The sequence below is a fragment of the Balaenoptera musculus genome, chromosome 5 (assembly GCF_009873245.2).
Source record: "Balaenoptera musculus isolate JJ_BM4_2016_0621 chromosome 5, mBalMus1.pri.v3, whole genome shotgun sequence".
Lineage (NCBI taxonomy): Eukaryota > Metazoa > Chordata > Mammalia > Artiodactyla > Balaenopteridae > Balaenoptera > Balaenoptera musculus.
The window spans coordinates 18125956-18139532 of NC_045789.1; the positions used below are offsets into that span (position 1 = coordinate 18125956).

The window sequence follows — 13577 nt, forward strand, 5'->3', positions numbered from 1 at the left end:
TTGATATTCATATTTAATACTTCAGGATTTAACACCTAGAAGAATAGCTAGGTATTTCTTTCTTTGTTCTTTTTTTTCAGGAACATTGATCTACTAAAAAATTCATCTCTCACATACTGTATCTTTGAAACTATATGCTTCACTACCCTAAATGCTGAAGTTGGTGCTTCTCTTTTCCTCATGTTTTATTCCTACATAGCCACTCAAAAGAAAATAGGTAGATTCTATCACTTTCACAAACAGAAAAATCACGGTTTCACATCATGTAGAAATGTGAGATCCTTCAAATATAGAGCATCTGAACCATCATTATTACTTCATGTGATTTTTAAATTTATTGAAGCTGAAAAATAATTTACTTTCATAATAATTTTATTATTATCATGTATGTGGTATTAGAAATTATGAAATAAGTTCAAAAGCGTTTTGCAATTTTTACTGTTTAGAATAGAAATTAACAAGCTCAAGAAATGATTTTGGCTTTAGAGGGAATGAGTAGTTTGCAGAAGACCACATTTTTTCCAAATAAATCCATATAAAATATAACAAAATAAAATCCAGATATTTTATTTGTTATAAATATGATTTATTTGTTATAAATCCAGACAAAATACAACAAAATTCTATTTTTAAAGTCTTCATAGGGCTATGAATGCTTCCAACTCTATGAACTGCCAGTACAGACAAGGGGGGCTAAGATCCTGAAGAGGATAGAACCTCTGAAAGTTTAGCGATCAATCTGCAGATGCTTTTTTCCTGTAACATTTGCTGATAAACAGGCAACAGAGAAAGAATCTGGGTTTAGACCTGGCAGAGGGTTGCCATTAAGGAGCTGGAAAATAAGCTTGTTGTGGTCTTGTTGGGCCACATAACAAAACTGCAGATTTGAGGAGCCTCAAAATACATGATCTGTTTCCCTATCAAGATGTTTGCAAAGGGGTGAGGAGCAAGGTGACACTAAAACTCTAAGTTAAAACTCTGAAACACAGAGTCATTAAAGATTACAGTTCAGAACACGGGGGTGGGGATGGTTAAACATGTCAGGCTCACAGTTGAAATTCCCAGAGAACAATACTTTACAAAAATGAACAAAAAAGAGGTAAACTAAGTCCTAGAAAAAGTGTAATAGCCACAGCCATGATTAAATTAAGGTGATCTCCTTTGACTTCTACCTGCTTTGCAGAAAAAAGTATGAAATCTCTCTAGCAGAAGATAACACCATTAAAGTCTCTATTATATATAATATCTAGCACTCTATTAAAAATTATGGGACATGCCAAAAGACAGACATGCATGATCAAATATCAAGAGAAAAAAATCACAGAAAATAACAACAGATCCATAGGTGATCCAGATATTGGAGTTAGCAGACAGAACTTTAAAATAACTATGATTAATTTGTTCAAGAAAACATAGGGGGAAAATTTTTGAAAAAAAATGCTTGAAATCATGGAGACTTCCTCCTGAAAAGTGAAATCATAAGAAATAATTAAATAGCCACTCTAGAACTGAAAAACAGAATATCTGAAATTAAGAACTCAATAGAATGATTTAATAGCATTTGAAACAGTTGAAAAAAAAATTTTGTGAATTCAAAGATAGCTCTGTAGAAAATACCTAACTGAAGCACAAAGAGAAAAAGGAGGCATAATACAGAGGGCTTATAAGACATGCTGGGGGTATGCGGCATAGGTGTAACATATATATTTATTAGCGTCCCAGAAAGACAAGCAGGAAAGAATGTAACAGAAGAAATATATGAACATATAATAGTCAAGAACTGTTTAAAATTGATGAAAGACATCAATCCAGAGATTCAAAGGCTCTGCAAACCTCAAGCAAGTAAACATACCATATCACCCAGCAATCCTACTCCTAGGCATATACCCAGAGAAAACCATAATTTGAAAATATACATGCACCCCAATCCAGTGTTCATTGCAGCACTATTTACAATAGCCAGGACATGGAAGCAACCTAAATGTCTATCAACAGAGGAATGGATAAAGAAGGTGTGGTACATATACACAATGGAATATTACTCAGCCATAAAAAGGAACAAAATTGTGCCATTTGCAGGGACATGGATGCACCTAGAGACTGTCATACGGAGTGAAGTAAGTCAGAAGGAGAAAAATAAATATTGTATAATATCACTTATATGTGGAATCTAGAAAAATGGTAAACATGAACTTATTTGCAAAGCAGAAATAGAGACATGGACGTAGAGAACAAACATATGGACACCAAGCAGGGAAAGGGGGGGGGTGGGGTGAATTAGGACATTGGGATTGACATATACACTACTATGTATAAAATAGATAACTGAGAACATACTGTATAGCACAGGGAACTCTACTCAATGCTCTATGATGACGTAAATGGGAAGGAAATCGAAAAAAGAGGGGATATATGTATACGTATAGCTGATTCACTTTGCTGTAAAGCAGAAACTAACACAACATTGTAAAGCAATGTTGAATGAATAAAAATTAATTAAAAAAAAGAAAACCACACTCTTGACACATAAAATACAAAGACCAAATAATAATAATAATAATAATAATAGCTTTCAAAAGAGAAACAATAAGTATGACAACTTACTTCTCAATAGAAATCACATAAGGCCTAAAGCAATGGAATAACATGTTTAAAGTGCTGAAAGAAAATAACTACCAACATAGAAATCTTTGTCCCCAAAATAAAAAATGACATAGGGAGTTTTTCAGGCAGAGGAAAAATGATTCCACATGGAAATGCAGAAAGAAATGAAGCACAACAGAAAGGTTAAATGTGTGAGGAAATATTGACTATACGAAACAATAATATTCAAAGAGTTTAAATATAAGGAAACTTAAAATATATGACAATAATTAAACAAAAATAGGAGATAGCAAAACAGAGCTAAAATGTTCTAAGTTAGCATTATTGGGAAAGTGGTAAAAGTAATCCTTTTAATTGGACTGCAAAAAGTAAAGGATGTATATTGTAATTTTTATGGTAACTACTAAAAGAATAGTAAAACAATGCATAAGAAAAATGTAATAGAGGTAGATGAAATGGAAAAATATAAAATATTTGATTAATTCAAAAAAGAAGGTGAGGTAAGAAAAAATGCTAAAACAAGTGGGCTGATAGAATATATGAAATAATATGGTTCATATACGCACAAATATATCAGTAATCACATTAACTATAAATGGATTAATACCACTGTTAAACACAAAGTTTATCAGACTGGATTTTTAAAACTCATATGTTTTTAGGGTGTATCTTTCACTCTTGATTATAGTTTCTCAAATTTTATATAAACTACTAGTGTCTGAGTTATACTTATGTAGTTTTTAATTGTCAATAATAATAACAAGACTTACTGAGTCCTTTCCATGTGCCAGAAGCTATTTAAATTATTTTACATGTACTGATTCATTCAGTATTCATAATAATGTTTTGAGGTATGTTCTATTATGATCTCTACATTACTAAGGCATAAAGAGTTCAAATAAATTTCACAAGGTCAGTGACAAAGCAAGAAAATATTCTCACAAACTTTGCCACCAGAGATCATGCTCATAATCACTGTGCTATACTGTCTCAATATCTGCAATAGAGAATAAAGACTATTTATAATGAGGGCTTTTTAAAATTTTTTCTTGAAACATAATTTTAATAATTTGTTTTATCTAAATATAATGTTACTCAGAATAATGAACTTCTAGTACATTTTAAAAATATACAAGTATTCTAAAAACTACTAACATTCATTATGCATTTAAAATATACTTATATCAACACTTAAACATGGTTAGGATGGTAAATTTAACATTATGTGTTTTCTACCACATGATAGATAGACAGACAGATAGATAGATATCACACTATAAAAGTTAAAGAAAAAACATATGTCAAAGGTTAATGACAGAAAAAAAATACTCAAAATTAAAATCTAGCAATTTAGAAAATCTAGCAATCTAGAAAAACGAAGATGTTTTAGAGTGTGTATGGACATGTTAAACTTGTTCTTATGTTTGCATCTCAATAATAAACTGGTGAATTTAACAGAAAACAAATTAAATTGACAGAAACCAGAGTGTTATTTTGGGGAGGCTATCATATGTAATTCTGGGGCCTCTGGGAGCAAAAAATATTTTTTAAAAAATGTCTACAAGTTAAGGATATATAGATGTAAGAACTATGAAGAGTCTGAGATTTTTATTTACCTCAAGCTAACAAGTTAACCTGCCACAGTTTCTCTGATGCTGGCAAAAGACATGAGATTCCTGATACAGAAACAAAGGACCTTATTCCTCATAAAATAATACAGAGCATGAGTGTCAGCATGCTTGCTTCTGTCCTCCTTGCCCTCAAATCCTAATGAAGGCAAGGCAGATGGAGCAAAATGGATACTTGTACAAAGCAATGGGCTTTGTTTCAGAAGAAAACCTGTGAGCTTAGGGAACCCGAATCTTTCATAATCAGCAGTAAGCATGCCTGCCCTCTGCTTGAGAGGAAGACACTATCTCTATCTTCCAAAGCTATTTGCTATACAATCATCCTTGAAAAGACAGTCATAAACAAAGATGGGCAGAAACACAAAACAACCCCAGAGAATTCTCTCTTAATAAGGAAGAAGAATAAAAAATAGATTTTAACATAGAAAACAAACTTCTTTAGGAATGTTTACCTAGGAAACAAATCTCTGGAAAAAATAAGTTTCAATAAAAATTAGAAACCTGAAAAAAATTAATGTCCAAAAATATAAAAATTAATCCCATAAATACAAAGTCGACATATAATGAAACATAAAAGAGTTAATGTGTCAGTAATTCAGGAAATCAAATGTCAAATTAGTTACATAACAATTCCTACCTTAAAACTGTTAATCATACTTTTTTCTAGTTTCTTTTGTTTTCATTGTTGTTGCCATCTGTTCTCATCTTAAAATTGTACTGTGTATCTTAAAACAATACTAAACCAAAATATAGTAATTAATTCCATTAAACAGAAATCTGAGGATATGCAAAATACAGTGACATCAAAGAGTCAGGGACAGTGGGGTGGAAGCAGGGAGAAAATGTGATCAATGAAAGATTTCCAAGGAGGGTGACATATGAACAATATATGGAGAATGAATAGGGCCTGGAACCTGCCAAAAAAGATACCCTGCATCCAAAGACAAAGAAGAAGCCACAATGAGATGGTAGGAGGGATGCAATCGCAATAAAATCAAATCCCATACTCGCTGGGTTGACAACTCACAAAACGGAAAACAATTATACCACAGAAGTTCTCCCATGGGAGTGAAAGGCCTGAGCCCCATGTCAGGCTTCCCAGCCTGGGGGTCCAGCAATGGGAAGAGGAGTCCCCAGAGAATCTGGCTTGGAAGAAAAATGGGATTTGACTGTGGGACTTCCACATGACTGGGGGAAACAGAAACTCCACTCTTGGAGAGCACACAAAAAGTCCTGTGTTCACCAGTACCCAGGGGAAAAAAGCAGTGACCCCATGAGACTAGGCCAGACCTACCTGCTAGTATTGGAGGGTCTCCTGCAGAGGTGGGCGGAGGGGGGCTGTGGCTCACTGCGGGGACAAAGACACTGGCAGCAGCAGTTCTGGGAAATACTCTTTGGTGTGAACACTCCTGGAGGGCAAAATCAGCCCCACCAAACAGTCTGTAGGCTCAAGTGCTGAGTTGCCTCAGGCTAAACAACCAAAAGAGAGGGAACACAGCACCACCCATCAGACAAGCAGATTAAATTTTTACTGAGCATGGCCCTGCCCACCAGAGGGACAAGATCCAGATCTACCCAAAACCAGTCCTTCCCATCAGGAAGTCTGCACAAGCCCCTTAGATAGCCTCCTCCACCAGAGGGCAGACAGCAAGAAGACTACAATCATGCAGCCTACGGAATGGAAACCACAATGACAGAAAGTTAGACAAAATGAAATGGCAGAGGAATATGTCCCAGATGAAATAACAAGATAAAACCCAAGAAAAACAAGTAAGTGAATTAGAGATAGGCAATCTTCCAGAAAAAAGAATTAAAAATAATGATAGTGAAGATGATCCAGGATCTTGGAAAAAGAATGGAGGCAAGGATCAAGAAGATGCAAGAAATGTTTAACAAAGACCTAGAGGAACTAAAGAACAAACAAACAGAGATGAATACAATAACTGAAATGAAAAAATACACTACAAGGACTAAATAGCAGAATAACTGAGGCAGAAGAACAGACAAGTGACCTGGAAGATAAAGTGGTGGAAATCACTGTCACAGAACAGAATAAAGAAAAAAGTATGAAAAGAAATGAAAACAGTCTAAGAGACCTCTGGGACAAGATTAAATGCACCAACATTAGCATTATAAGGGTCCCAGAAGGAGAAGAGAGAAAGGACCTGAGAAAATATTTGAAGAGATAATAGCTGAAAAACTTCCCTAACATGGGAAAGGAAACAGTCACCCAAGTACAGGAAGTGCAGAGAGTCCCAGGCAGGATTAACCCAAGGAGGAACATGCTGAGACACATAGTAATCAAATTAACAAAAGTTAAAGACAAAGAGAAAATATTAAAAGCAGCAAGAGAAAAATGACAACATACAAGGGAACTCCCATAAGGTTTCAGCTAATTTCTCAGCAGAAACTCTGCAGGTCAGAAGAGAGTGGCATGATATATTTAAAGTGATGAAAGGGAAGAACCTACAACCAAGAATACTCTACCAAGCAAAGCTCTCATTCAGCTTTGATGGTGAAATCAAGAGCTTTACAGACAAGCAAAAGTTAAGAGAATTCAGAACCACCAGACCAGCTTTGCAACAAATACTAAAGGAACTCCTCTAGGTGGGGAAGAGACCAGCAACTTAAAACAAACTTGTACATATATAGACTGCTATACCAAAACCACATGGGAACAGCAAACCCAAAAACTATAATAGACACAGACACACACGAAAAGAAAAGGGAACCCAAACACAGCACTAAAGATGGCCATCAAACCACAAGAAAAGAGAACAAAAGAAGAAGGGAAGAAAAAAGACTTACAAAAACAAACCCAAAATAATTAAGAAAATTGCAATAGGAACATACATATCAATAATTACCTTAAATGTAAATGGATTAAATGCTTCAACTAAAAGACAAAGACTGGCTGAATGGATACAAAAAAAAAAAGACCCATATATATGCTGTCTACAAGAGACCCACTACAGACCTAGGGACACATACATACTGAAAGTGAGGGGATGGAAGAAGATATTCTGGTATTCCATACAAATGGAAATCAAAAGAAAGCTAAAGTAGCAATACTCATATCAGACAAAAAAGACTTTAAAATAAAGACTGTTATAAGAGACAAAGAAGGACATTACATAATGATCAAGGGATCAATCCAAGAAGAAGATATAAAAATTGTAAATATATATGCACCCAACATAGAAGCATCTCAATATACAAGGCAAATACTAACAGCCATAAAGGGAGAAATCAACAGTAACACAATAACAGTGGGGGATTTTAACACCCCACTTTCATCAATGGACAGATCATACAGACAGAAAATCAATAAGGAAACACATGCCTTAAATAACACATTAGACCAGATGGACTTAATTGATATTTATAGAGCATTGCTTCCAAAAACAGCAGAATACACATGCTTCTCACGTGCACATGGAACATTCTCCAGGACTGACCACATGCTGGGCCACAAAGGCAGCCTCAGTAAATTTAAGAAAATTGAAATCATATCAAGCATCTTTTCTGACCACAACACTATGAGATTAGAATTAACTACGAGAAAAAAACCATAAGTAACATGAACATGTGGAGGCTAAACAATATGATACTAAATAACAAATGGATCACTGAAGAAATCAAAGAGAAAATTAAAACTACCTAGAGACAAATGAAAATGAAATGAAAACACAATGAAATGAAAATGAAAATGAAATGAAAACACAATGATCCAAAACCTATGGGATGCAGCAAAAGCAGTTTTAAGAGGGAAGTTTATAGCAATACAATCTTACCTCAGGAAAAAAGAAAAATCTCAAATAACCTAACCTTACACCTAAAGCAGCTAGAGAAATAAGAAGAAACAAAACCTAAAGTTAGTAGAACAAAAGAAATCATAAAGATGAGAGAAGAAATGAATGAAATAGAGACAAAGAAAGAATAACAAATATCCATGAAACTAAAACGTGGTTCTTTGAAAAGATAAACAAAATTGATAAACCTTTAGCCAGACTCAACAAGAAAAAAGGGAGAAGACTCAAATCAACAAAATTAGAAAAGAAAAGGGAGAAGTAACAACTGACACCAGAGAAATACAAAGGCTCATAAGAGACTACAACAAGCAACCATATGCCAATAAAATGGACAACCTGAAAGAAATGGACAAATTATTAGGAAGGTACAATCTCCCAAGGCTGAACCAGGAAGAAATAGAAAATATGAACAGACCAACCACAAGCACTGGAATTGAAACTGTGATTTAGAAACTCCAAACTGACAAAAGTCCAGGAACTGATGGCTTCACAGGCAAATTCTATCAAACATTTAGAGAAGAGCTAACAACTATCCTTCTCAAACTCTTCCAAAATATAGCAGAGGGAGGAACACTCCCAAACTCATTCTATGAGGCCACCATCACTGTGATACGAAAACCAAAGATACCACAGAAAAAGAAAATTATAGGCCAATATCACTGATGAACATAGATGCAAAAATTCTCAACAAAATACTAGCAATCCAAATCCAACAATACATTAAAAGGGTCATACACCATGATCAAGTGGCATTTATTCCATGGGTGCAAGGATTTTTCAATATCCTCAAATAAATCAGTGTGATACAGCACATCAACAAATTGAAGAATAAAAGCCATATGATCATCTCAATAGATGCAGAAAAAGCTTTTGACAAAATTCAGCACCCATTTATGATAAAAAAAAAAACTCTCCATAAAGTGGGCATAGAGGGAACATACCTCAACATAATAAAGGCCATATATGACAAACCTACAGCTAACATCATACTCAACAGTGAAAAGCTGAAAGCATTTCCTCTAAGATCAGGAACAAGATAAGGATGTTCACTCTTGTCACTTTTATTCAACATAGTTCTGGAAGTCCTAGCTATGGCAATCAGAAAAGAAAAAGAAATAAAAGGAATCCAAATTGGACAAGAAGAAGTTAAACCGTCACTGTTTGCAGATGACATGATACTATACATAGAAAATCCTAAAGACGCTACCAGAAAACTACTAGAGCTCATCAGTGAATTTGGTAAAGTTGCAGGTTACAAAAGTAATACACAGAAATCTGTTGTAGTTCTATATACTAACAACAAAAGATCAGAAAGGGAAATTCAAAAAACAATCCCATTTGCCATCACATCAAAAGGAATAAAATACCTAGGAAAAAACCTACCTAAGGAGGCGAAAGACCTGTCCTCCAAAAACTGTAAGATGCTGATGACAGAAATCGAAAATGACACAAACTGATACAATGATATACCATGTTCTTGGACTGGAAGAATCAATATTGTCAAAACGACTATACAACCCAAGGCAATCTACAGATTCAATACAACCCCTATCAAATTACTAATGTCATTCTTCACAGAACTAGAACAAAAAAATCTTAAAATTTGTATGGAGACACAAAAGACCCCAAATAGCCAAGGCAATCTTGAGAAAGAAAAATGGAGCTGGAAGAATCAGGCTCCCTGATTTTAGACTATACTACAAAGATATAGTCACCAAAACAGTATGGTACTGACACAAAAATAGAAATATAGATCAATGGAACAGGATAGAAAGCCCAGAAATAAACCCATGCACCTATGGTCAATTAATCTATGACAAAGGAGGTAAGACTATACAATGGTGGAAAGAAAGTCTCTTCAATAAATGGTGCTGGGAAAACTGGACAGCTACATTTTAAAAAATGAAATTAGAACATTCTTTAACACCATACACAAAAATAAGTTCAAAATGGAGTAAAGACCTAAATGTGAGACCAGACACTATAAAACTCGTAGAGGAAAACACAGGCAAAACACTCTCTGACATAAATTGCAGCATTATCTTTTTCAATCCATCTCCCAGAGTAATGGAAATAAAAACAAAAATTAAATAATGGGACCTAATAAAACTCAAAAGCTTCTGCACAGCAAAGGAAACCATAAACAAAATGAAAAGACAACCCACAGAATGGGAGAAAATATTTGCCAGAGATGTGACTGACAAGGTATTAGTCTCCAAAATTTACAAACAGCTCATGAGGCTTAACATCATGAGAACAAATGACCCAATCAAAAAATGGGCAGAAGACCTAAACAGACATTTCTCCAAAGAAGACATACAGATGGCCAAGAGGCACATGAAATGATGTTCAACATCGCTAATTATCAGAGAAATGCAAATCAAAACTACAATGAGATATCACCTCACACCAGTCAGAATGGCTATCATCAAAAAATCCACAAACAATAAATGCTGGAGAGGGTGTGGAAAGAAGGGAACCCTCCTACACTGTTGGTGGTAATGTAAATTGGTACAGCCACTATGGAGAACAGTATGGAGGTTCCTTAAACAACTAAACATAGAACTACCATATGATCCTGCAATCCCACTCCTGGGGAAGCAATGTACACACTGCTTTATTTAAAATGGATAACCAGCAAGGTCCTACTGTATAGCACAGGGAACTCTACTCAATACTGTGTAACAACTTAAGTGGAAAAAGAATTTGAAAAAGAACAGATACATGTATATGTATAACTGAATCACTTTGCTGTACATCTGAAACTAACACAATATTGTTAAGCAACTATATTCCAATATAAAATAAAAAATTTTAAAAAAGAATGAATAGGAAATTTCTAGGAGAACTACACATATATTCTGCCCCATATCATGAGAGAGATTTTAGCAAATCTTTGAGGATGACAATTTGTTAATTGAGGCTGAAAGGGCAGTGAAGAAATTTTTGGAGACTGAAAAAGGGAGCTCCATATTAATTAATAATGTAATGTTTTAAAAAATGTTACACACAGTGCTTAATTTGACTCAGCACAGGAGACCTGATTTGGCCCTGGCATGGACAAGATTGACAGACTAATAGATGTTCCTCAATTCTATGGGGGGTGGTCATAGCCATTCTTAGTTGGTAAAGCAATTTGTCTGGTTAATTCTAATAACACACAAGACTCTGGCATGCTACTTAGTTATGCAACCCCCAAGAAGTGGTCATCTTCCAACTTCTTATAGGGACAAGTGTTGTTCAGCCACCCAAGATTTAAGCAAATAACAGGTCTCTGATGCCCTTAAATATCCTGGTTTGCATGCATACTACACTAACTGCCTCAGCATGGGCCTACCCTGAAACTGCATGTACAGGTAACCCTTTGAACCTCATTCATGACAGAAATCTGAGGGATTGAAATTATTCCTGAAGAACAAGGAATTCCCAGTAAGGGCCAAAAGCTTGCATTGATTGGTTTAATGAGGCCCTCAGATCAGACCCTGGATTGGTCTATACCTTGGTGAGAGCTGAGAAGGGAGTCCAACTAGGCTCTTTAGAGGAAGTAAAAGCTGTAACAAGGTTTCTATAGATGAACCTGCAGAAGCATCATTAATGAACCTTATCGCCTAAAGGGACAAAGGAATGCTGAGTATTCTGTCCTCCCAATGCATGAGAATAATTGCACAATGACATGATGTATCATGTTGTATTTAAGGAACTTTAAGTGAAGGTAAAGGTAAGGGAGTGAGAAGCAAAAATTAAGGGAAATTATGGCAGCAGTGAGAAATGAGGCTAGAGAGCTAGACAGACACCATAAAGGGTATTGTATTTATTTTAAAAATAATTGTTGTCAGTCAAGTTTTTATTAACAAAGCAGTTAGCATGTGTTCATTAATTCTGTGTTATCTTAAAGGTATTTTTGAGCTTGGAGTGAAGGGAAATTATGGCAATGGTAAGATAGGAGTTTAGAAAACTAGGTAGACAACAGATTATGAAAAGGACATTGTTCTTGGACTTAAATTTCTTCCTATACCTGATAGAAGGCACAGAATTTTAGGCAAAGGGAACTTATTAAAAGCCAGTACCATGACATGACGTGTTTTAGAGAGATATTACTTCCAATCATATAGTTAAATTTGCATTATTTTTTCTCAGTTTGATGATAGTTTTAACTCAAGTGTGTAGTGAAAACATTTAAGATATACTCTCTTAGCAAATTTCAAGTATACAATGCAGTATTATTAACTATAGTCACCATGCTATACATTAGATCACCAGAACTTATTCATCCTGCATTGAAACTTTGTATCCTTTGACCAACATGTCCCCATTTCCTTCACCCCTCAGCCCTTGACAACCATCATTCTACTGTTTCTATGAGTTCTATTTTTTTAGATTCCATATATAAATGAGAGCATGCAGTATTTGTCTTTCTGCATTTTGCTTATTTCATTATTTGATTTAGCAAAATGTTCTTCATCCCTGTTGTTGCAAATGGCAGAATTTCCTTCTTTTTTAAGGCTGAATAGTATTCCCGTGTATGTGGCATGTGTGTGTGTGTACACACACACACAACCTTCTTTATCCATTCATCTTTCTATAGACACATACATTGATTCACATCTCAGCCATTGTGAATAATGCTGCAATGAACATGGAACAGCAGATATCTCTTCAATATACTGACTTCATTTCCTTTAGATATATAATCACAAGTCAGATTGCTGGATCACATGGTAGTTCTATTTTTAATTTTTTGAGGAATCTCCATACTGTTTTCCACAATGGCTGTACCAATTTACATTCCCACCAACAGTGCACAAGGGCTTCCTTTTCTCCATATCCTCACCAACACTTATCTCTTGTCTGAGAATGCCCATTCTAACAGAGTGAGATGATATGGCATTGTGATTTTTATTTGCATTTCCCCGGTGATTAGTGATGTCGAGCATTTTCTCATATACCTGTTGGCCATTTGTATGTCTTCTTTTAAGAAATGTCCATTCACATCCTTTGTCCATTTTTAAATCAAACTATTAGTTTTCTTGCTATTGAGCTGTTTGAGTTTCTTATATATTTTGGATAGTAATGCCTTATCAGATGCATGGTTTGTAAATATTCTTTTCCCATTCACTCTGTTGACTGTTTCCTTTACTGTACAGAAGCTTTTTATTATATTTTGATGCAATCCAATTTGTTTATTTCTGCTTTTGTTGGTTGTACTTTTGGGGTCATATGTGAAGAAATTATTGTCTAGATAAGTGTCAAAAAGCTTTTTCCCTGTGTTTTCTTCTAATCGTTTTACAGTTTCAGGTATTACATTTAAGTCTCTAATTAATCTTGGCTTGATTTTTTTATATGGTGTGTGATAAACGTCCAGTTTCATTCTTCTGCATGTGGATATCCAGTTTTCCCAGTACAGTTTATTGAAGAGACTGTCTTTTCCTCATCGAGTGTTCTTGGAAGAAAATATATAGATGTATTTCTGAGGCTCTCTATTCTGTTCCAATGGTCTATATGTCTGTTTTTATGCCAGTACAAAACTGTTTTT

The 13577-nt window shown here is 34.8% G+C and overlaps 1 protein-coding gene across 1 annotated transcript in view; it reads right to left on the reverse strand.

The window, feature by feature from the left end:
• Positions 1 to 13577, reverse strand: part of STPG2 (sperm tail PG-rich repeat containing 2) — a 344744-nt gene that overhangs the window by 205030 nt on the left and 126137 nt on the right. The gene's annotated exons all lie outside the window — the stretch shown is intronic.